General features: G+C 38.1%; 1 protein-coding gene across 7 annotated transcripts in view; it reads right to left on the reverse strand.

The window, feature by feature from the left end:
* The window catches only part of LOC129725981 (kinesin-like protein unc-104), a 102,241-nt gene that overhangs the window by 62,669 nt on the left and 14,047 nt on the right, over nt 1–25,525 (reverse strand). For 5 of the 7 annotated variants that reach the window (XM_055682483.1, XM_055682485.1, XM_055682484.1 and 2 more), the window contains exon 1: nt 7,543–7,814. The exons of 1 other annotated variant lie outside the window; for it this stretch is intronic. The gene's annotated coding sequence lies outside the window, so the exon portion shown is untranslated. Of the gene's footprint in view, nt 1–7,542; nt 7,815–25,525 lie in introns of those variants that run through there. One more of the 7 variants, XM_055682481.1, reaches the window with a different exon arrangement.

Below are 25,525 nucleotides of genomic sequence, written 5' to 3' on the forward strand. Positions count from 1 at the left end.
CCGCTGGTTGGTCCGTCTACTGTGGAATGCTACGATCTAATGGGGCACCTGCTCAGCCTGAGGCACCTGGGCTAGAATCAGCTGCTGCTCCGTCGGCTGAGGGTCGAGTCAATTTTTAATAAGAGTCAACCGTCCTCTTGCTGCAGTAATCGGTTACACAATGAAGACAAAATTGATGCATGCTAGCTTTTCTACGTATAAACTGAAAGATAAACCTCCGGTAGGCGTGTCTTTGTAGTGGGGTGTCCCAAAAAAAACGATGTTTTAAAAGTCAAGGTGCTCAACCCTCAACTGAAAGATGATGTTTTTTATAGTATTTCTGTAGAACATTTCGACTTTCTAAAAAATTGTTTTCAGGTTTCCCGAACGAGATTTATGAAAAAAACCCCAACGAATGATAAGTCCTAATTGCGAAAGCAAACAAATCCTAACAATTAAAATTACAAATTTCTAAGTGTTGAGAAGTCACCATTTGTGATTGGACACATAAAAATAAAAAACGGTATTTTTGTGCAAATGCTTAGTTTTCCATTACATATTAAAATGTCAATATCTCAGTTCTCAGATAAGACACAAAGGATATTTTTTTATGTAAATTTTCGTCATGAATCCCGTATTCCAGTATAAGTTTCAGTTTCTGACTGATATTTTTTGTATGTGTTTTGAAGGGTTTTATCTAAGAATTATGGGAAAAAATAACTTTTTGCGATGTTCAATGGGCTCTGTGAGTCAAAAATTGAATGCGATGCTGTTGGGCCATGTAAAATATTCAAAATTAACCCTACATAAATAAAAAAATATATGAAAAAAGGCGGGAATCGAACAGATTTGCGAAAAGTCCAAAAGAGCGGTTTCGTAGCTTAAAAAAGTCTTTTTTTTTCATAAATCGCATTTAGGCAACCCGAAAACATTTTTTTGAAATGTTGAAATGTTCTACGAAAACACTATAAATAACATTTTCTTTCAATTTGAGGTTGAGCACCTTGATTTTTGCAACATCGATTTTTTTTGGGACAACCTACTTTGTGGACTAAAGAGAGTGAAACAACAACAAATCGGTTATAAAGTCCAATTGTCTATAAAGGACTTGCGCTTCGGCTGTGCTGGAGAAGGTGGCCTTGTTTCAGTTCCGATTGGTCGAAACATGTGCTCAACAACGCTCTACATTTTTCAATAGTTGGCATTACAAAATAAAGTTTTCCGTATTTTTGTGGATGCATAGCTAACTTTCCAATCGCTTGTTGTAAGAACGAAGGAAATCCATTGGAAACTGACTGAGTTTTAGGCATTTGAAATTGGACTATTTTCGTGGCGCTCTCGATGTCTTCAGTTTGTCAATGTGTATGTTGCCGTAAGACGTAATTCTACGTCTAAAAACCTTTCTTTACGATGTGTAGGTTAGAACAAAAAAATCCATTAATACAAAAAATCCATTAATCATTCCATTAATAAAAAACTATATTGGTAACAGTTTCGGTCAAAATTTACATACTTTCTGAATTCACTTGCTAATTTCCTTGATCCACATGTTAATCATGAACATAGTTCCATAAGTATTAGTGGTGGAAAAAATAATAGGTGTGAGCATTGCCTATTAAGTCATCTACATTTTGACCTGTTATGTATAAGGCATATTTGAACACAATATCTGTGTAAGATTGCTTGAATTATGGACATTTAATAAAAAAATACTATCTGTCGAAATTCATGGTGTTTTGCCCGTGAGCGAAAAAATACAATATTTTCAGCGGAAAACATGATAGGTAAAGGTAAACTATACATTGTGACGTGACTGTCAATACAATTTACTTATTAAAAAATATTGATTTATGGTTTTCTGTGAGTGGTAACAGTAAGTCTGTACTGATGAACTAATAATTCATAAGTTGGGTTTATAATTTTGCTTTTTGTTTACTGGTAAAGGGTCGCGGTAAACATTTCAGCCCTGATACAAAGCGGCTGATCAAAAGCTACAGTATAAAGGAGAAACCTTCATATAAATATCATCGGCTGCTCACAGAATAGACTAATTCTCTCCAAAATGCAATTTCTAGAACGTTTATTAATGTAACATATCTGGAGACATAAAAAAAACTTAGAAAAGAAGATTGCTTAAAACCAGAGAATATTTGATTTTATTTCCTGAGAAATAAGTAACTCGAGCTTAGCTCAAAACTGACAACAATGCAGCCCAACCAGAGGATTTAATCCCTGCAACGCGCAAGGGAAAGTGCCGACAAATTTTATAGACCGATTTTTCGGAAATAATGACTCCTTTCGATGAGAAAGAGGTGAAAAATTCTCAGTCAATCGACCTACTCCCCAAAATTTCTTCACTGAAACAGAATGCGAATGAAATTTTGATTTATTGTCAAAATTTCAATCGCATGAGAAGCCCTGCAAAAATGAAGGAAATTTATAAAAATTTACTTAGCGCATCCTTTTCTATTATTCTGGCTACTGAAACCAGCTGGGATGAAAGTATAAAAAGTGAAGAAATTTTTGGTAGCGCCTATAATGTATTCAGAGATGATAGGAATTTTGTTGAGTCCCAAAAGAAGTCAGGCGGCGGAGTATTGATAGCTGTTTCGTCTAACTATAGTTCCGAAACTATCAAAACAACAAAAGTTAAGGAATTTGAGCATGTGTGGGTTAAATCCCACATAGCAGGTGAAATACACGTGTTTGCTTCAGTGTATTTTCCTCCTGACCATGCTCACAAAACCACTTATGAAACCTTCTTCCAAATTACTGAACAAATTTTGTCACAACTTCTTCCCGAAGCTAAAATCCATATTTATGGAGACTTTAATCAACGCCATGCAGATTTCATGAAGGACTCAGAAAATGAATGTATTCTTCTTCCAGTCGTTGGGGACAATGAAACACTGCAACTTATTTTTGACAAAACCGCAAATTTCGGATTGAACCAAATCAACCACATCAAAAATCAACAGAACTGTTACTTAGACTTTTTATTTACAAACATTTATGATGATTTCTGTGTGACTGAATCATTGAATCCTCTATGGAAAAATGAGGCGTATCACACGGCAATCGAATACTCTTTATTTATACATCCGCACCAAAAACCCAACGACTATGAATACGGGGAAGTCTTTGAATATGGAAAGGCAAATTATGAAAATATTCGCAATAGATTAAACAATGTTAGCTGGCAATTTATTCTTAAGAATAGAGGAAATGTTGACGTGGCGGTGGATACTTTCTATGAAATTTTATTTGATATAATTAAACAGGAAATACCTCTGAAGAAAAGGAGACGTACTGGAAATACAAAAAATCCTGTCTGGTATAATAGTCATATAAAAAATTTGAAAAACCGTAAACAAAAAGCACATAAAATCTATAAAAGACACAACAGTAGTGAAAATTTAGCAATCTATTTGGATATATGTGATCAACTGAATCTTGCCATCAGTAATGCGTTTGATGAATATAATGCAAAAACTGAACTTGAAATAAAATCCTGTCCGAAGAACTTCTATAGTTGCGTGAAAACTAAACTAAAATCTGACAATTTTCCCTCTATAATGCATCTTGACGAAAATGTCGGGGATAACTCGGAAAGGATTTGCAATCTTTTTGCGAAATTTTTCCAAGAAATCTATACAACATTTTCTGAAGAGGATCGCGACCACAATTATATCGCATTTTATCCAAACTTCTCGAGGGATATTGGTGTAAACCAAATTTATGTGCAGGATATTTTTCAGGCGTTGAAGAGCTTAGATGCCTCTAAAGGTCCTGGACCTAACGGAATTCCGCCAGTATTTATGAAAAATCTTGCAACGGAGCTTACAGCTCCATTGTTCTGGCTCTTCAACATGTCATTGGAATATGGATGCTTCCCATCAAAATGGAAAAACTCGTTTCTAGTGCCTATTTTCAAATCAGGCCGGAAATCCGACATACGTCATTATCGTGAAATAGCCCTAATTTCTTGCATTCCTAAACTATTCGAAACAATTGTAAATGAAAAACTATTTTCCCAAATTAAAAACCGAATAACTGAGAAGCAACATGGCTTCTTCAAGGGCCGTTCAACATCGACTTGAATTTATAAATTATTCATTTTATGCAATGGATAATGGAAACCATGTAGAAGCTCTTTACACAGATTTCAGTAAGGCATTTGATCGCATAGACATACCAATGCTACTTTTCAAATTGCAAAAAATGGGACTTGAGCCAGAACTCCTGAAGTGGCTCGAATCATATTTAACCAATCGCCAACAAATAGTTAAATTTAACGGACAAAACTCAAATCCGATTCTAGTCACTTCTGGTGTCCCCCAAGACTCTCATTTAGGACCTCTTCTTTTCATCTTGTACGTTAACGACATTTCCTTTATTCTCAAAAAACAAAAGTGTTAATTTATGCCGACGATATGAAGCTCTTTTTGGAAATAAGAAATGAAGAAGACATCAATGCATTCCAGAATGAAATATACATATTCTACACATGGTGTAAAAAAAGCTTACTAGAGTTAAATGTAAAAAAATGCAACCTCATATCATTCTGTCGAAAAAGAACAACACCAAACATTACAATATCATTAGAAAACCAAACTGTAGCAAATTGTGAAAGAGTTAGGGACTTAGGAGTTGTCTTAGACTCCAAACTAACCTTCATTGACCACTACAACACAATAATCCACAAAGCTAATAACATGCTAGGATTTATAAAGCGCTTTTGTTACAACTTTCAGGATCCGTATACCATCAAAACATTTTATATAGCCTATGTAAGATCGATACTGGAATACTGCAGCATTGTATGGTCACCCTATACAATCACACACGAAGAAAGAATAGAATCGGTACAGAAGCAATTTCTATTGTATGCTCTCCGTAAATTAGGTTGGACATCATTTCCTCTTCCATCATATGAAGCTCGTTGCATGCTCATAAACATACAAACATTGAAAGAGCGTCGTGAATTCGCAATAGTGTCATTTGTAAACGACATCGTTTCGCAGTGCATTGATTCAGCTACACTTTTATCTAAGCTAAATTTCTACGCACCTCTTAGACAACTTCGAAATCGAAACACGTTTGCCACCAATCATTACCGCACAAATTATGCAAAATTCGGACCCTTGAATCGTATGATGGCAACTTACAATCAATACTGCGAAACCATTGACTTTATAATGTCTCGGCATGAACTTAAACACTTTTTTAGCTCAATACGCAATCGCAACGTTCATTGAAAAATATAGTTTGTAAGTAAACATTGTATTAGAATATTAGAATATTGTATATTGTCTACTTCTGATTAACGAAATGAATAAATGAATAAATACAAAATATGTTTTTCAGATTCTTTGAAAATAATGTGTCAGTTTACTTCTAGACAGTGTAGTAAGAGCATATGTGTAAAAGAATTTCGACCTTGAAAAAGATATATCAATAATTTATAAACGTCACACTGTGTAAAACTAGCGCAACGTTTAACTATTTCATTAGAAATCTTCTAACGTGAGCTCGTTAGGTTATGTATTTGTATCTGTATTGAAGAAAGCTATGTACTCAACATGAACGGTTTTAAATTTATTGGATAATGTTTACGTTAAGTGCAAAATCAAATCAAAACTTGTGTGAATTAGACTGGTGCCGGTCTCCATCAAAATTTATTGATACTAAACAAAATCAATGTTTATCATTTTTATTAGGAATTCCTGCACTCGAGTAAATAATTGTTTCAACTATTAGGCATCACTTCATTCGTCTAGTTTGTTTTGATGTTGTGTTGGGAGATCATTCGAAATGTAAATTAAAAGTTTTAGTTTGTCTATTTCATTTAACATAATTGCAAACACATCACATATGTTGATACAGTTTTGGCTCTGTACGTCGATTTTAGATCGCCTTTTTTAATTTTCATTCTGAGAACAATTGAAATCAAATCAATCAAATGATTGTTTCTAGGTTGAAAAAGAATTTTGCGAAAAACTGCAAAGTTAATACAGAAAAATTATACATGTACTGCGATGTTTTATAGACCGTTTTATATACTCAAAAACTAGAATGAATCCTGCAGAACATCTTAACAGGTACGTTTTCAATATCGAACGGATATCCGTCTCCAAAATACAAATACTATGATTTGAACTCCATGGTTTCATAATACGGAAAACTTTGCTTCGACATATTTTTTTAACTCGAGTTTGTCGCTAGCTTTTCTATCTCAAAGCAAGTTTTTGTCCGCGCTAGTCTGAGTAAAAGTTTTTGCTCTAGTGCGCTTTCATGCTTGTTACTGAATTTCCGCGAAAGTAAATCTGTATGGAAAATCCAGGTAGAAACGAACCCCGTATGGGAGGGGATAGAAACTTTCCAGCACAGATTGAACTGTTTCGCCAAACGATGACTCATCACCGCATGTGCATTTAAGCTGCATCCGGTGAGAGTGAGAGAGGAAATGGAAACCAAGTTGCATTCTATCAGACGGTGATGCTTTTTTGCCAGCATAATAAACGGCTGCATACACTCATAACCGGCATACATGTACACTCGAAAGTCGTACATAATAGAGCATTGCAAATATGGGAATACATGCGATTGGGAAAATCGATATCCATAAAGCACAAAGCTTAATCTAACTCTATTGAAATATTGATCCAAATGAAATAGCTAGCTAGATTTGACAAACAGGTTATAAATAATTCAAATAAAAAAAAAACATTTCTAATTATATTTAGTTTTAAATTTCGTACTATCATATTGTCGATAATTTTATCCAAAAATTCAATCAATTATTCCATTCCATTATACTGAAAATACCGAATTATAATCTGAAATAAATTCAACAATTTCCCTTCGATTTAGTTAACGAAACCTATTGAAATGATTTAAATCCATACCAATACTTTCACCTACGCGCCCCGCCATAATGTCTAACGGATGTTTATCAACTATGACTATTTGGCAACTTTCATGCATAGAACAATGATCAATATCTCGACTAGAATGGGATGCGCAAAAACTTAATCACTATTTGCACTATTGCAGTATTTCGTATAAAAACGGCATATCACTTGGAGAATTATGAATTACACAGGGACAACCACGAAAAAAATCCACTAACGACATTTGCTACGTAATGATCCTTGGAGAGGGCTCACTCCTGACGAGCAGAAAAATTCGCGAATGGTCATAAACGGCTGGTTCACAAAATGGCGTGCCAAAATTAAGGCACGAAAGTCCACCGCACATTTAAGATCATAACGTTTCGGTTTTTCTACAAGTTTCCAGCACATATAGTTTTAATTCCGTGCTTCATGGTGGTACACTCGGAAGAAAATCTATAACCACACTTTTCAACATGGCCGCCGACTATTTTTCATCACAGACGAAAATCGAATATGGATTTAAGTCTTATACATGACCTCTAACAATTTTTCATTGTGAAACTGTAAAACCTTTAACCACTTGAAAATTTTATGCTTTTCTAATCATTCGGTGAACAAATATGCAACAAGACAAACCGATTTTCGCACAATAATTAGTTACACTTACTGAAGAAAACTAATAATACAACTGCACTGGGGATAGGTCCAGGACCTATTATGTCGTACCCTTTTTTCTTTTCTGATGACTCTTAAGTTTTGATGGACTAAAAGTTGTCCCCAAAAACTAGGAAATTTCACGATTTTCCGAAATTTTCACCACTAGATTCCCTCTGAACAAGGGTGCCTCCGCACTGAGCTGCAAATAATCTCTCCGCAGTGAACCGCAATTTCGACTACAAATCCATACCGACCGAAGTTTCATACGAAACTAAACTGGAACAGTCGGGCAATTAGGACTCACAGCTGAGAGAAAAGCAAGAGGGTTTGAAGGAATTCCGGGAGACAGCAGACGAAACACGGCAGTGCGCATGTGTGTGCTCTCCTCCGTGCCGAAGGAGGGTCCGTTTGTTATCGATTCCAAAACATAGATTAGAGCACACAGAGTACATGATCGAATCCACCTACCAGCCGAATACAATCGAGTCATCTGCCTATGTTCTCTGATAATTTTGTGCTGATTTTGGCAACCAGAGCGCATTTTTTTGACTGTGAGTAATCAAGCATTTATGCTTTTTATTTTTTTCGGAATATAAATTACTAACCTAATCGTTTTTTAGGCATGCTTTCTATGCACGACTTCAATTTTGTGTAATTTCGAATCTTGTATCAATACACTACTTATGAGTTATGAAGAAAAGATTAAATATATGGTTACCTGTATTACTATATATATGTAAACCCTGAAATTCTAGGCAAAATACAAACAGTTTACAATAAATGGAAAATAAATTTAAAAAACAAACCAATATTGATTCACTTATCAAGCTCTGCGTATGTAAAAACGATGATTAAATTATCGAATTTTGCATAGTTTTTTTTGTAAGATTTGGACCACTGCGACCATTATTTTGATCTTTTGCATAGTTATAAAATGCAATCATTGAAATAATATCGAGAAAAACAATCATCCTAGCTTTCCGCATTATTGTACTATGATTTTAGAAAATATTAGATTCAATAATATATTAAATAAACTTTCAATGTTTTTCATTAACTTTTAATTGTGTGAAAAGTCTGATTTTCAACAGTTGTCATTTACGAGAAATTTCATTCAAGAAAACGGCAGCCAAAGCGCATGGAGTGTTAAAATAAAAAATCGGGAAAGCTGATCTAAGTGAAACAAGGTGACGCGATTGGTTCCGTCGCTTTAAAGACGGGTAAATCAATGTTGTCGACTGTCCGCATGAAAGAAGCCAAAAACCTTCAAAGACGCTGAGTTGGAGGAGTTGCTCGATGATGATGCATGCCAAACGCAGGAACAGCTTGCATCGGTTTTAGGAGTTACCCATCAAGCGATTTGCAAGCAATTAAGTCCTTTGGAAGCAATTCAAACACAAGGAATTTGAGTTTTTCATGATTTGAAACCAAGGCACATTGCATGTCATTTTTTCTCCTATGAACAACTGCTCCAGTGGCAAAAAAGGGATTGCTTCATCCATTCCATTCCAAAGAAAAAACCTGAATTAATCCACCTAGTGGTGCAGAAACCTTTGTTATACTAACTACCTATTACTTTACACTTATTAGACCAGTAAACCACAAATCCAAATATACCAACGTAAATCCAATTCCAATAATGAATGAAATGAATTTAAAAGATAGTTTCCAGAGAATGAACCAAATACGATCATTGAATTAAAGCTTGACGTGGGTTTCGCAAATATTATGGATGTTGTCACTGGAGTATATGAGTGTTATTTTTTCGATCACAAACCAATTTTTAAATGCTAGTTAGAAGCAAATCAAATTTTTTCTTGAAATAATCGAACGTGAGGAAACAGTAATAGATAACAACTAGAACTAGAACTTCAAATATGTATGTTAGTTTATTGTAGTTCTTTTTTTTAAATCCCCATAATCCAGGTTTGAATATCACTTTCACTTTATTTTTAGAAATCGCAGGACCTAGAATTATAAATCAGCATCTTATATTTTTTAAGAATTGAAGCCAATTTCTACAAACTTGTTCTCGAAAAATTATAGTTCAGAATTATACAGGAAAAAAACTATCTATGAAAGTAGTTAATTTAATTCTATCTCAAATGCATTATCTGAAAATTAAGGTTTTGTACGACATTTGTGAATTTTGGATGTTCAGAGTGTGGTCGAGAACATTATTCTTTTCGAAGGTCTAGGCTGTATGATAAAATTCGACATAAAGACTTTATAAAACTTGCTGCGATAACGAGAAGCGGAATAACATGTATACTCTGATTGCATTTAGTCTTAAATTAGAAAGCAATATTGAGCCATGTAAAGTTGCTTCAGTTTCATCCAAACTGTGAATCATCGCATCTCGATGTTCACAATTTATCAACACTTTTTCCTTATTTTGCCAATTACGTTCACCATCAATTCCTGGTCACGAGTAAAAATTATATTCAGAACTGAATTTAAAACATAGAATAAGTGTTCAACTGAAAAGTTTTCCAGCTGTTCAAAATGTAGCATTGCAAACGGGTGGCACTAACATATTCGTACGTAGATAGGTCTATACATCTTTAATAAAGCTTTTCAAAATATCTGCATCGCTAATTGTGTTACATTTGAACACTGTGAGATCAGATTTTGCTACAATGTTTGGCTCCCGAAAGCTGTAGAAGATTCTTATTCTTCGCAAATCTAGGTTCAACGTACAATTTAGTATTCTATAAAAAGTGAGGACGGGAGCTTCGGAAGAAAAGGAGCTAAGTAAGCATTGCAGTTTCTTCTGAAATCTGGTTCAAATTTCCAAGAAAAAGCTTAAGGGTAATTTATTTACACCAGTAAGGACGCGCTACGAAGAGTGTAAAGATTATGAAAAGTTGTCCATGATTGTTGATTTCCTTTGAGAAATAAATAGCGATACGAAAAAAGAGGGATAGAGAAGAGGAAAGAGCAGTGAGAGAGAAAAATTATCCAGAAAGTGAAATATCCCATGTCTAAAGTATACTTTGGCTAAAACTCTAAAGTTCAAGCAACCAATAAAAGATCGCATTCAGTATGATTTTCAATGATCTCTGGGGCTTTCATTTGAGCATGCGAACATCAGAATCGGAATAAGCGTTCTGTAAAAAGAGTGTTTTTCATTATTTTTCTTTTTTGGGTCGATTTTAATATACTACACATATAAACAACATATTTACACATACATACGTACAGGCACACATACACAAACATACATAAATTGTTCAATTCGTCGATCTGAGTAAATTGGTATACAACACATGGCTCTCCGTACCATTAATTTTACCTTAAAAGTTAAATGTCTCATATAAAAAATGCTCTTTGATCAATATTTTAAATTCTGAGCCACTAATCAAAAATCCACTCGGTAGCATTCTGGGGGAGCACAGTAGCTTTCGTTTGCGTATAAGATCATCAAAATCGGATATTGCGTTCTGTAAGAAAGGTGCGTTAGTATTTTGCGGCACATACATACAGACAACATACATACACACACACACACACAGATACACGAACAGACATTGCTCAGTTTGTCGAGCTGAGTCGAATGGTATATACGATTCGGCCCTCCGAATCTTGGATCTATTTTGCGTTTTTCGACCGATTTGATAACCTTTGTTTAGTATAACAAAGGTAAAAATATGGAGACTGTCCGGTAATACTTCTAAGTCATCCGCTCGGTCAAATATACACACTGCGAAGGTTGTGCTGTGTTTTTGGGGGGGCAGGTCCGTGTTATGAGCTGTTGACACCAAACGACGACTTACTAGGGAAAAGTATCGACCTCAATTGATGCCATTGATGCCATGACAACGCTCGGTCTCATACTGTCACAGTCGGTCAAACTTTCATAGAAGCGCTCAAATGGGCAGTCCTACATCACCGTCATATTTCCATGATATTGCACCGTCCGATAAATACTTGTTTTATTCGATCAGTCATGGTCAGCAGTGATGAAAAGAATCACTTTTAGCGATTCTGAATACATATGAACCAAACCTAAGATGCGTTGACATCGTCGTCAGTATGCGAGTCAATAAGTATCAGAGTTGGTGCACTCTCTTTGTTTTCCTTCTTACGATATATTTCTTGATACTAGTGTACACCACAACACGTGATTCTCAATGTGCCCAACTCACGATGTGCCACCACGCGAATAATTCGTGGTTTTTTGGCAAAAAAAAGAGATTAAATTAACTAAACCGCAGCCGAAGTAGCCCCTTCCACGACACTTTCTCTCTCACCGCACCACACCTCTGCTGCTACCTATGTAAAAAACCCAACGAGCGACTTCCTTCGCTTTTACTTTGCTGGCTGATATAGTCTAATCGTGTAACTGTTTTCTTCGAGAAACCAATGCACCAAACAAGCATTTCATTACGGATTGAGAGGATTCAAGTTTAGTCGACATCTGTACAGATTATGATTTGTGCAGCTGAAGATAAAGCCTAATTAGTCTAATTTCCATCACTGATCAGTAGTTTTGCTCACATGAAAAAAACATCGAATGAAGGCTTGATTCGTGGATAGCCTCGGCTAGTAATCGGCTGGATAATACGTACCATCGGTGCCATATGGACCTACAGGAATAAAATGGATCCCACACGTGGTCCTTAGTCTCTTATCCAGCCACTCCTATCCCGACCTCCACGTGGTGTCAGCTGAGATACGAGCAACTAAGGAAAAATCGAGTAACCAACCCCGATGGGAACTCATTCGTATGCTGACAGGGAAGGAGGGCTCTTTTGAATTTCCGAGCGTCTGTCCTCCGTGTTAGAAGCGGCTCAAAAGGAAGTTTGTACCAACGCGGGACTCTAAACAGTGTTATGCGAGATGGCCCTCCGAAACAGGGTGTGCAGGCCTTACAATCCACCACCGTAAAACACTCACAAGTAATGAACAAGGAACAAACAGCTGCGGACTGGAACAATCGGCACAGACCAACGTGAGGACTCTGAACATTGAACTGGCGAACTCTCATTTTCCAAGGGAACACCCGAATGCTCTCTGAAGTATTGAAATCCCGCAGCTTCGACGTCGTAGCACTACAGGAGGCATGCTGGAAAGACTCGTACGTTCCGGGAGGGTCTGCCATCTACCAGAGCTGCAGCAACACATATGAGCTGGGGACAGTTTTTATATTGATGGGCAAGATACGGAATAGGATTTGGGTGATTGGGGGGTGGCCAATCCGCCCTCGAATGTGCAGGTTGAAATTCAAGGGCCGGTTCTTCAACATCAGCATCATAAACGTTCACAGCGCTCACTTCGGAAATACCGAAGACGACAAGGATGCATTCTACGAGTAGGTGGAGCGTGAGTACGACCACTGCCCAAAACATGATATCAAGATCGTCATCGGGGTTTTCAACGCTCAGGTCGGCCAGGATGAGGAATACAAACCGGTGCACACTGGGAAGAAATGAACCCAAATTTCCACTAATTAAAAGCCGCTGGGCTGGCAACCGGAAATATAGCATTTCTTATGCAAAATTGATCAATAAATCGATTGGTGATAGTTTCATCCTGTGCAGGGCACGGGGAAAAGGTCTATATTTCCAAAAATACGCAAAAATAGATTGAAAAGGGGCAAAATAGACCATTTTCCGAGCCCTACACAAAATGAAACCATCACTAATCGAATCATCGACCAATTTTACATAAGAAATGCTATATTTCAGGTTGTCAGTCCAGCGGCGATAATTTAGTGAAAATGTGAGTTCCGGTTATTCCACTAAATAATCGCCGCTTGGAAGGGCGGTCTACGACGGAACAAATCTCTACCATACAGCAGATCCTCCAGAAATGCCGTTAATATAGAACCCCCCGTCTCCGCCAACCACGCTCGACGCCTGGGTTCGAATCCCACCGCCGACATAGGTGTCGATGATTGTGAGGTGGCGTGATCCACTCACAACCAACCAAACTGGTCTAGATTCAACCCTAGCTGACACCGGGAGATTTTCTGAGGCGAAAAATCTCTGGGATCACGCCTTCCATCGCATGAGGAAGTGAAGCCGTTGACGCCGGTCCGTTATTCAACGGGTCGTAAGTTAGGGTCCTGGGTGGAGTCGCCTCCCTAGGCACAACAACAGTGGCGGAACTAGACCGGCGGAAAATAGGCGAGAATAAAAAAATACAGAACCCCCACGCACCACCTATTCATCGACTTTAAACCGAAGCTGGTTAGACTGATAAAGGCTACGGTGGATGGGACGCAGTGCTGTATGATCTCGGGTGGATTGTCGGGTCCATTTGAATCCCGCAGGAGGCTTCGACAGGGTGGTGGTCTTTCCTACCTGCTATTAAAAGTTCGCTACTGGGTATACTGAATCGAGCGGACATCAACACGCAGGGTAAAATATTCGACAAATCCAGTCAATGCGTTTGCTTTGCTGATGGCATGAACTTTGTCGACAGAAAAGTACACCAGGTCAAAACGGGAAGCAGCGAGGGTTTGATTGCAGGTCAATACGTCTAAAGCGAAGTATGTGCTAGCCGACTGACAAGGCCTAGGTAGTAGCATTATGATCGACGACGATCGTAATGAAGTTAGATACTTAACTTCCTCGAAAATTTTGGTCACCCTAATTTTTGATAATTTTTTTACAAGCGCTTCAGCATATGTAACAACTTTGTAGAGGAAAATTTTTCTCTAAAATATTGCTATAGAGCTCTAGACCCAAATTTCCCCCTAATTTTGTTTCTGGACCATGCATTGTGCAGTGATTAGTCCATACAGAAAAAAGCAAACAGACATTGAAATAATTGGAAACGATCAAATTGGTTCAATTTTAAGAACTTTCTCGTAGTATCAAACTTAATGAAAACATGATAACAAACCCGGTGGAAACTTAAATCGTACATAAGATGGCGAAGAGCGGCGTACAACAACGTCTGATCCAGATTGTGTAACGAGTCTACAAAACGTACTGCCTGGAAATATATCGGAGGCAACAGTCACATGCTTAGACAGGATATTGTATTCTTAGTAGGATGACACGTTAAAAACTAGACATCTTGAGTGCATTATAAATACAGTGTACGTATTGGGTTCGCGATCAAAAAGCAAAAAAAGCAACCACTAAAAAATATCTGGATTTCGTAGACTGAAGCCGTTGCAACTTTCACGGCAAGTACCAGGGCGGTTTTCGGGAAGGCTAAAACGGACCAAATGTTCTGAGAAGCAAACTTGCAGACTCAGAATCTGTTTTAGTATGTTCATGTTTTTGTCAAATTTTGACTAAGCTGATTCCTGCCACCCTCAACAGTTGAATCATCATTAGTTAGAATAGCAAGCTATCTAAAATGTATCTGAAATGCTCCTAGTTAGGAAGCACATGTGATTTATTCATTTTTCAGCGAAAACATGACATTTCACAAACCTACACAAACAAACCATCCAAAACTAACTACTGAAATTCACTTTGTTCGTCTGAACGCGAGTTAATAAATCGATGTTCATCGATATCACACACATACACACAAAACAGGGATTTCCCGAAGGGTGGTACCTCTACATGGGGTGAATCTGTACCGGTAACGGTGCAACGATCACAGTAAAAATCAACCCCCAGAGCACAGTGCTGCCAATTTATGCACACAAAACAGGCCATGATTCACCATTGCACCTTCATCGTTAGAAACAGTAGGAATGGCAATGTAGGCGCATTGATGCGCGCGCATTGAACAATCGTCCATTGCAACGACTGTCAGGCGGTTGTAGCATAAAACGCTACTAGATGTAGGTATGTTGTTAGTGGTGTGAGATGCAGTTTCATTCATTTCCTATGCATCGTGAATGAGTGAACAGAAATTGGAATGGTACAGGTTGCTAGTCACTGTACCTCCATCGGTTCGTCGCCAGTAGGGAGCTTCACAATGCGATGTCCTATTTGCTTTGCAATATTTACGAGTATTCCTTAAAAAGTATTAGTAATCTTTTCATTTTGCTGTAGCAGCCCACAAACAGTAAATTTTCATTAGGGTTTCAATCTGTTGTGTTGAGTAAGGCTTTTTGTTGGAACAGATTAAAGGGAACGGTGTGAAACTCCAATGACTGCTTTCCAGACGACAGCGCGTGCTGCGTGGGATGCGAACTGCGACGAGAGAAACTATGACGTTGAACGGAAATAGACACCATCGACAAGTGAAAAGTAAATTACGCAACGAAGGAATGATGTTCAATATATGATGCTGGCGAACAGTAATGGCGATGATTGACCTTTTCAGATGTATTGCAAGGATGCGTTGCAGCTAAATCATTTTTCCCACTGAAACATTATAATAGGTTTGAATAGACTTCCATCGATAACAGTTTTATCGTCTGTGTGTATTGTGTGGAATCGTCCAATAACCATTCCAAATAAACGTGAATGACAACTCATTACCCTTTTATCAATCTCACCAGCATCTCTTATTATAGGACCACCCAGAGTTTTCCACAGCGTTCATTGCGTATGGGTAGCGATGGGAAAAATATTGCAGCTCGCCTGGGACCGCATCTGGATAAAAGACTGAAGCATCAAATCAACCAACTTTTGCTTCAACGCATTTATCTTGCGTAGTCTGACATTCAGTAGATGAATTCGAGAAAAAAAATTCTGTTTTCTACCTTGTTTATTAGCTTTTTGCACGTACTCTAGAGTGTCGTTCTCGTTCACCTTCGCCCATCTTTTTGTGCGTCCCGATTGAGAAGAAAGAACAAAATGTTGTTTGGGAAATTTCATTCAACGAATACAGCTCATGAAAATATGACATTACGTCTGTTAAAGACGTTAAAATTAACTGCAAATTTTTTCGTGTCTTTTCATATGAGCAAACATAATCATGATTGCTTTTGATTTTCAATTTTTTTTAGGGATACATAGGGATGTGAAATGAAAATCTAAAACCGAAAAAAGTGAAAAATATGTCCAATTTCTAATGCTAATAAATCGGTTAGTATTCGATGGATTTCCTTCGTCGTTGCAGCGATAGATTGGAAAATCTTCTAAGATTCTTCCCAAAAAAAGATAATTGTAATTTTATTATGCACACTATTGTACTATTGAAAATAGTCAATCCTTGTCAAAACGAAAAATTCAACCTCCGATTGGTCGTTATATGATTGCTTCCCAAGCACGGTCGACAGAATCATATACCTTGCAATTTAAAACATGCTATTTGGTCTATATAAAAGCCCGTTTTAGCCGAAGCAGCTCATAATAGTTCTAGACAGCGACAGGAGCAGTTGTCCTCCGGAACTTTCATTATCTACATAAAGTTCAATTTTTCGCATAATCAAAATTTAAAAGAAACATGATGACGTTAACATGATTGCTTCCCAAGCACAGTCGACAGAAACATAGACCTTGCAATTTGAAATGTGCTCCTTATTAGTATAGCAGCAAGGATGGGAAATATCGACTGATATGGCTATCGATAGTTATCGATGATTTCTTACTCCTATCGACAAGTTTTTCCCTATATAAGAGCCTGATTTAGTCGAAGCCGCTCATAATAGTTCTAGACAGCGACAACAGCAGTCGTCCTCCCTTAGCAGCAGCACTAGCAGTACAGTGGATACCAGCGATAGCGAATAGCGGCCACAGCTGTGGCGTAGCAATGGATAGCGCACTATTTGCAGCAGATCCCAACAACGATAGCAGCTGGGCCAGCTGATGCAGGGACAGCGGATACCAATGGCAGCGTATAGTGGCCACAACTGTGGCATGGCTATGGATAGCGCACTAGTTGCAGCGGATCTCAGCATCAATAGCGGCTGATGCAGTGAGGCACTTTAGTGAAATGCAGTCTCTGTGCGATAGTGGGCACTAGTAAATGCATGCAATGAAAAGTCGACTCATTTTGACAACACGTGAGCCGTCTAGTTTTGAGTGTTATATCAGCATTTCACTGTTTACTTTATCACAACGAATACTTTCTTCGCACTGTCAGTGATAACGCAAAGATGTAATCGGCATCTTATCCGATACTAAATCAAACAACAAATTGTCCTTTTCAGGATGAAATAAAAACCTGATGATTAAAGCGTTAATGTTTTCTATTGAGCTAATTTATATTTTTAAATTTGTAAAAGTTATAAATTTTACTTTACTTCCGTGTCTTAGAACGTACTGAATTATCTTTTCCTTTAGTCATGAGCACGATATCCGAAAAAATTTCATCTCTCTCGGGTTATCTTTCTTGTAAAAGTATTCTACTTCAACCTTGCGGTCGTGGCTTTGCACACAACCCTCCTGTTTTTTTTTTTGTTCGGGTTTTGGGGTGTTGAAACAATGTGTGGCAAAAATTCGCCTTTCAAATTTCGTTCAACTCAATCGGGAGTTGAGCCTCAAAGCGGTCAAAATGTCGCTTTATGACGGATAAAAAAGCACAGGTAGTTCATGAAATTCTCGATCCCGAAAATTGTTTTCAAAGCCAAATGTCTTAGAAACGAATTAATTGTCATGAAAAAATCTTACTAGAGTTCCAGAAAATAAATCGAGACAAAACCAGATATCAACGTTTCATGCATTTATAAGACATTTAGCATTACCATATTCTCTCCTATTCTCTCTCTTCAATTTCCCCATCTACACCCATATCCCTACTATAAATGCCTTACGCGGCTGTCCCATGTTAGGGGCGGCGTACAACAGCGTCTGATCCGGACCGTGCGGCTGAATCATGAAATGCTGCATCCCGCCAGCTACACATCAGCAGGATGTAGGTATTGCGAGTCTGATACGAACGAAATTAGGAATACGGAACGTAACAATCGGCAAAGACCTAGGCTACAAACACGAAAACAGAAAACGGTAAACGATTGGGAACTTAGATCGTCCGGTTTCTCAGTGAGCAAGCTCGAGCTAACTTGCTTGCTCGAGACCTACAGCGCCAGAAAGTCGAAATCGCAGCGATTCAAGAAGTTCGTCGGTAAAATTCCGGCGAAATGGAATTCCCTTCAGTAGACCATATGACTCACACTTCTTTCAAGTACTATATATCTACTACAGCGGCGGCAAAACAACGTAACAAGGTATCGGTTTCCTAGTGCTGGAAAATCAGAAAACAAGAGTCATCCGGTGGGGGCCCGTAGATGACCGTATATGCGACGATGCATACAAACATACACTGCCGGTAACCGCAAGTCAGTCCCATCTGTAATTTTGTCAATTTTGAGCTAGCATCGTATTTTGGCCTAGCTTTGAGTATATTTTCAGATGTACCGATAAAAAATACTGGTTTGTTCAACAAAAGTGGAAATCAATACCAAGTCGAATTGTCACATTAGGCAAAGTAACCGCAAGTCAGTCCCAGAGGAAAAATAACCGAAAGTCAGTCCCGATTTACAAAAAAAAAACATGCATAATACAACAGCAAAATGAATGGGGAGTAAAAAAAAGTTCGATACGAACGTTTAGATGAAAATAACTTATCTAGTAATAATTATGAATTATTGGGATTATTTGGGATTATTTTTTAGTTTGAATTGGTGATGAAGTTATGTGGAGCAATTTTCTGTTAATACGAATTCGAGTCAATTTTTTTTCTTGGTTCGCTTTTTCGTGGATCTATCCGCAAAATCTTGAGTATCGAAAAAACTTCCATCAGATTCCAGGAAATCGTTCCAAGAAATCTCCAAAGGTGATGCTCGAACCTCAAATGGATTTGGATCATCTTGACATTTGTTGTCAGATGAACCAACTGCAGTCCTGGCTTCAGTTTCTTTATTCGAGTCCTCACCGGATAAGCTTTCATCAGTTCCGTACATCATGAGATTTTCCAACGTCGACATTTCTTAAAAGGTTCTCATGGACATACACTTCCTAACAGCGAAGGATTGACAGTTTTCCACGGCAACGGATAACAACACGTCAACACGCACTATAGTTTCAACATGGCAATGTGACTGACTTGCGGTTACTTTTCACTTCGGTGTAGAATGTAACGGCAAGTCAGTCACACTCAAGGTTTTTATCATAAAATCAATTATATCAATGGTTTTTACAACGTAATTAGTGCAGGCTAGTATGCAAACTATATTTTAGCATGAATATTGACAAAATAATTCATCTTAAATAAGTGATAACTATGCGTGAATGAAATATCTTTCGAAGCTGTTTTCTCGTTTTAACATTTTTACAGATGGAACTGACTTGCGGTTACCGGCAGTACAGCGGTTGAAACCTGATTGCGTGGCATAAGAATAATACGCTAGAGAAATGGATCTACGGAACGCAAAACAGCAGGAGCAGGCTTCGAAATGGTCACGGTGGAACCACTTTTCACTGCGATAATCGTCTTATTTTTCCTCTGACGGTGGTAGACGGTTATTTTAGAAATGAGAAGGTTGTTTAGACGGTTGTTTTAGAAATGAGAACAACGCGACTTGTGTGCGGAGATTTTGGAAATTACCTATATCATTGATCTGGTGATAATATGTCTTAACATAAATAAAACGAAGTAGACTGAAACAGACCAAAATATCATCGCCAAACGAATAACAGTGTGCATCACTTTGATGCACGAGTGTCGAATGACCATCTTGTCTTTTTTTTATCCTCGCTTGTTTTCCGTCGGTCTAGTTCCGCCACTGTTGTTGTGCCAATCACCGACGCCCGGGCGGCGACTCCACCCAGGACCCTAACTCACGACCCGTTGGTTAACGGACCGGCGCCAACGGCTTTACTTCCTCATGCGATGGAAGGCGTGATCCCAGAGATTTTTCGCCTCAGAAAATCTCCCGGTATCGGCTAGGATTGAATCTAGACCAGTTTGGTTGGTTGTGAGTGGATCACGCCACCTCACAATCATCGACACCTATGTCGGCGGTGGGATTCGAACCCAAGCGTCGAGCGTGGTTGGCGGAGATGTTACCAACCACGCTAGGCCCCCGCCTAATCATCCTGTCTTCTGTGTGAGAAGCGACGGTTGTTTTACATTTACGAGTGAAAGCCTTCTGTAGCGCACGCTAAGGTATCGGAATCAAATGAAAATGCTGACCGTTGCTCAGGCTTGTAGAGCAGGAGAAACGAGTGACAAACATAAATCGGCTGTGAAGTACTATTCTCGGTTTCATTGAAGCGAATGCGAGAGAGGTGATAGGTACGACGCGTGGAAGACATCGTAACGGCTGAGTATCAGAGAACGACGAACGAGATGCACCGTGCCAGGAGCTGCATGCTCACTGCGGCTACGCGTCAAAACAGAAAGAGATACCAACAGGGAGACGAGAGCTGCCGAAAATACAGTCCACTATCATAAGAAGCACGAGCACGAGGAGTAGATACTCGCCAGCGCAGAAGACAACTTTACCAGAAACGACGCACGGAGCTTCTATAGAACAGTCAACAGAGTCAAAAGCAGGAATTGCCTTGTGCCGGTGATGTGTAATAACAAGAACGGCAACCTGCTTACAGAATAACTGACGAATGTAGCCAGGTAAAAAGAGCATCTCCAGGCGCTATTGAAAGATGAGGGGCAAGATAAGCAAAACAGGGACAGCTGTGGAGCCACGAACACAGAATAAGGACCCTTTATAAGGCAGTGGCAACTGTATTGCTACCAACGGAAAAAATATTATTCATTGTTCATTTTCTTCAGCCACATCTGACTTCACAGTTTTAATGACGGGTGATGGGGAAAAGCCTTTGTGTATAAACCTGGAATTGACCTTTTATATCTTTTAATACATTTTTACATGTCTGTCTGTGAATTACATGGTTAGGTCTCGGTTATATTGCAGTGTGCACCGGGAAAAGAAAGACCAGGAAGCAAATGTTTTCACGAGAAAAAGTAATAGACAGAAACTCACCTATTCCTGACAACAGACTCCAACTGGCGTCGTTTCAATTTGTTATTGAACACTTATACTGACATAGTGTATTCAAATAGCTCGTGGACTTTGTTAAATTGCCGACATATCGAAATTATCGCTTCATTTCGTCCGTATTCCGTACTCCGGAACTCCAATCTCAGCGAGTTTCTCCGGCGTAAGGGGATGGATGGCACATAAATATTTAGATGGTTCAGTATTAAAGGTGCGTCAACAACACCAAGTAATAATTTTGCCGCGAATATTGCTCTGGTAGAGTCACGCCTGTTGCAAAGTGTTTCCATTCCAAGAAATCTGCACCGGATGTCGTATTGCGATATGCTGGCTGCGTTGTTCCACGGAAGCAGTCTGAGGGCAATGAATCGTGAATTTCCTCTGGGCAGCTTTGAATCGAACAATCCAGAAATCCGTATAAGGACTCTATACTACTCATGCAGTCTCGAGGGATGATCGTACCAGTGAATAGTACATTGATCGCAAGCTGTGTAGGTCGATAAAATCTTTCGTAGTCCGCATGATGAATCCCAGATTGCGATTTGCTTTTGTAATTACGTTTAAGGGGTTATATACCTTTTTGGTCGAAAAAAATGAGGGAAGTTTGAATTTATTTTTAAGTGCATAGCACCATTTTCATTGCATCAAAGTGGTATTTTTCTGAAAGTACAGTTTATCAACAACAAAACAATACGTTTGATTTTGAGATATACCAATTATTGCTGGAGTAATGGCCGTTTCCCCGAAACGCTATTTTTGCAGAGGCTTGCGGTGATCCTGATAGAGACTCAGCGGGTCAACCGAAATCAAAAAACTCATATTATTTCATTAGTTTAATAGTGTGCCGTGTCCTTGAACGATCGCTGTTATGAGTATTTTGTTTTCAGTGCAAACGGGAACGTTTTTTCCAAAATATACACGTTTTGAGCGCTAAAAATTGCATTAAAAAATGTTTTACGGCAAAATGTAACTGTACGTTTCAAAAGCGATCGTTCAAGGACCAGCGAATTTAATAACGAAAATTTAAAAAAAAATTAAGGAAATCGGTTCAGTAGTCAGGTAGTCAGTAGTCGCAATCAGGATCACGGCAAAATCATTTTTCGGAAAACACTATTCCGAGATAATCGCGTGTAAAGTTTCAAGTTCAGCTTATGCGGCCGTGGCGAGGCGGGTTGCCAATCTCTCTAACTTTCTTCCTATTGCTCAGATCTTCATGAAAATTTGTGAAAATGTTCGCAAGATGTTGTATTTGAATATAATGCAATAATTGTTTCTCGGTTTTTTGAAAACTAAAAAGGTATATAACCCCTTAAGTAATGATTGTAAAAAGTGAGACTTGTGTCCAGGATGACCCCCAGATCCTTCATTGAATCTACACGCTCAGGTTGAGTGCCACAGATTTGGTAATTCCATATGATTGGTGCAGTTTTATGGGTACACGATATAATACAACATTTTGGGCACTGATAGTCATGCAGTTTCTCAGGCACCAATCTTGTAAGAGATCGATCATCCGCTGAAGTTCCTATGATTAAATATATTTTCAAGTCGTCAGCATACACTAATCTAACTCCATGTGGAAGCAAGCGGGATATGTCGTTGAAAAATATCGACAATAATAGTGGACCAAGGTTGCGACCGTGGGGAACGCCAGCGCTGTTTGTAAAACAATCGGATTTCGCCGCAGGTAGCTAAGGGGTAATATCTACCGAAAAAAAATTTTTTTCGCCATTTTTTTTATTGCCCTAAATCATGCTAAAACTATCCAAGAATCAAAATCTACATCGCCCAAGTACAGATCTAAACTCAAAGTTCGTTTAACCCTTTAACGGGCCGAGGCTAAGAAAATGTCATTGAATTTTATTGTTTATTTCTGATCACTGATCATAGCTCGTAATTATGAAGCAGAAAAAAACGATAGTTGTTGGTGGCAATATAGTTGCCACTGCCTTATAGAGGGTTAAATCAATTTTTACCGAACAGCTTTTATACTCCAAAATCACATTTTTCGTTTAATTTGGCGATGCTCGTTTTTCTTTTTATTTCAAGGCTTTGTAAACTAGCAGAAGTTACCTATGATTTTAAGTATAGAGGTCTCTGAATCAAGTTTCGACCGTTATAGCGTGTCTACAGCACGTGTTTACTCACAATTCCCCTTTGTTTATTCGATCAGCCATTCTCGTTGTGTACGTTCTTTGTTTGAGTTTTTCTATACTTTTTAACTGTGAGTTATATTCAAAAGTACTTAAATATGACTGACAAGTTTGAGTTTTGTGTGGGATCGGGCGCCAACTGTGTCAAAGTCGCTGAGCATCGCATGTCTGATATCGCAAGGAAAATAAAACCCAGGAAGGACAACTTTCCGGCGCAGGGATAGCTGACTGAAGGTAAAAAAATTATTAAGGGGCTTTATTATTGCGATTCTTAAGATTTATAGCATTTTGAAACTTTAAACGTGTTTTTCTCAAAACCATGTTTCCAAAATCGGCGAGCAGTAGAATTGAATAAGTTTACATTCGATTGACTTGAAATTTTAACTGTAGCTTCTTCATTAGATTATCTAGTGAAGTACACACGATTTTAGTGATTGATTGACAACAACTAAAGTTATAAACAAACAAAGTCGATTTTTTTTTTCGTCGAAACAAAACTTTTTTTTTTCAAACCATTGCCATTTTGCGAAGAAAAATTCTAAAAATATAATCATGTGTACTTTACTAGCGACACTTATGTAGATAATGAAAATTTTTTTGTTTTGGTTATAGGTGGAATTGAGCACGACTTCTACTGCTCGCCGCGGAACAACTTAAAAAAAGCGGTTCACGGCAATCGCTGCACAGCCGCCATTTTGTAACAACAATAGTATAAAAAATATTTTTTTCTATTCTGCAAAGAGTTGCTCAATCCAATGGTATAACATTTATATACCTTACATCTCAAATGTCCTGTGAAAAAATTCATGAAAAAAGCCTTGTTTTTTTTTGAGCATTTGGTAGATATTACCCTTTAACGCAAATGCTATGTTTAATCAGATATCGTCCCCTTAATGCTAGAACTAGATAACTCGAAAGTTCCAAAACTCGTTGAAACACGATAACAAGAAAAAATGTTATTCATCAACTACAAAACTAGATATCTCAACGTAGAACAAATGGGTTCTGTGCTAAAACTAGATAACTCGGCTCTTAGTTGATTATTCGTTGCTATAAGTGGATATTTTATCAAATAGGTCGGAGCGCGAGAAAAGGATGACAAATCTTACTTGGTTCATGCATTGATTCAACACATTTTGTCAGTTTTGTGCAGTACTAGTGCAACTCAAAATGCATAGTCTCGAGAAAAACCCATTAGAAAATTAGCGTCGAAAATTTCCAAGGAAACTTTGAATTTTAATACTTCCCATTCTTATTGAACATGTTTGGGTTTATCATGAACATGTTATTAGCACGTTTTACAAGTTAAAACCTTATTTTTACCACTTCTATAGCGATATTTCGATACGAGCTACAATGGCACTTCTATGCATAACTCTGATTTTCATAACTTCATGACATGAAACTCAACAGTATAGCATCGTTTGCCTTGATGGCTCAAGACTCAAAAATTTAAAATTTCGTGTTGAACCCCTGTTGCAAAACCGACTTTTTGTTAAATAGTTTGTGACTACACGAAAATAGAACACCTGCGAAAATGTCTTTTTGAGGCCTGAAATGACATGGATGCTTGTTATAAAATCTGAGCCATTCAAAATGGCATATAACACCAGGAACAAATTTTACACGGAGAGTTCAACAAGAAAAGCAGAAGAGTATTATAAAGGCCAGTACAATGACTCTATCGTTCACCAATACGGCCGTTCCAAGCATATTTGTCCCATGATCTATGCAAACCTTATGGACGCTGGGACAGTTATGCTTGGAGCGGCAGAGTACACATCTCAAAAAAAAAATATAATGCACTCAAGTTTTACTCTGATATAAAACCTCTAGCTCTCAAAGATTGGTTCAAAACTTTTTATCGGAATTTACCACATAATGATAAAGCCAACGACAATCATCTGTGAAGGGGATGTAGATTTACGGTATAATTTTGATTGTTAACAAGTAAAAACGGCAAGGCCACTGGGAAGGATGGTACCCTGGCCGAACTTCTAAAAGCGGGAAGCAAG

The sequence above is a fragment of the Wyeomyia smithii genome, chromosome 2 (genome assembly GCF_029784165.1).
Source record: "Wyeomyia smithii strain HCP4-BCI-WySm-NY-G18 chromosome 2, ASM2978416v1, whole genome shotgun sequence".
NCBI classification, from domain to species: Eukaryota; Metazoa; Arthropoda; class Insecta; order Diptera; family Culicidae; genus Wyeomyia; species Wyeomyia smithii.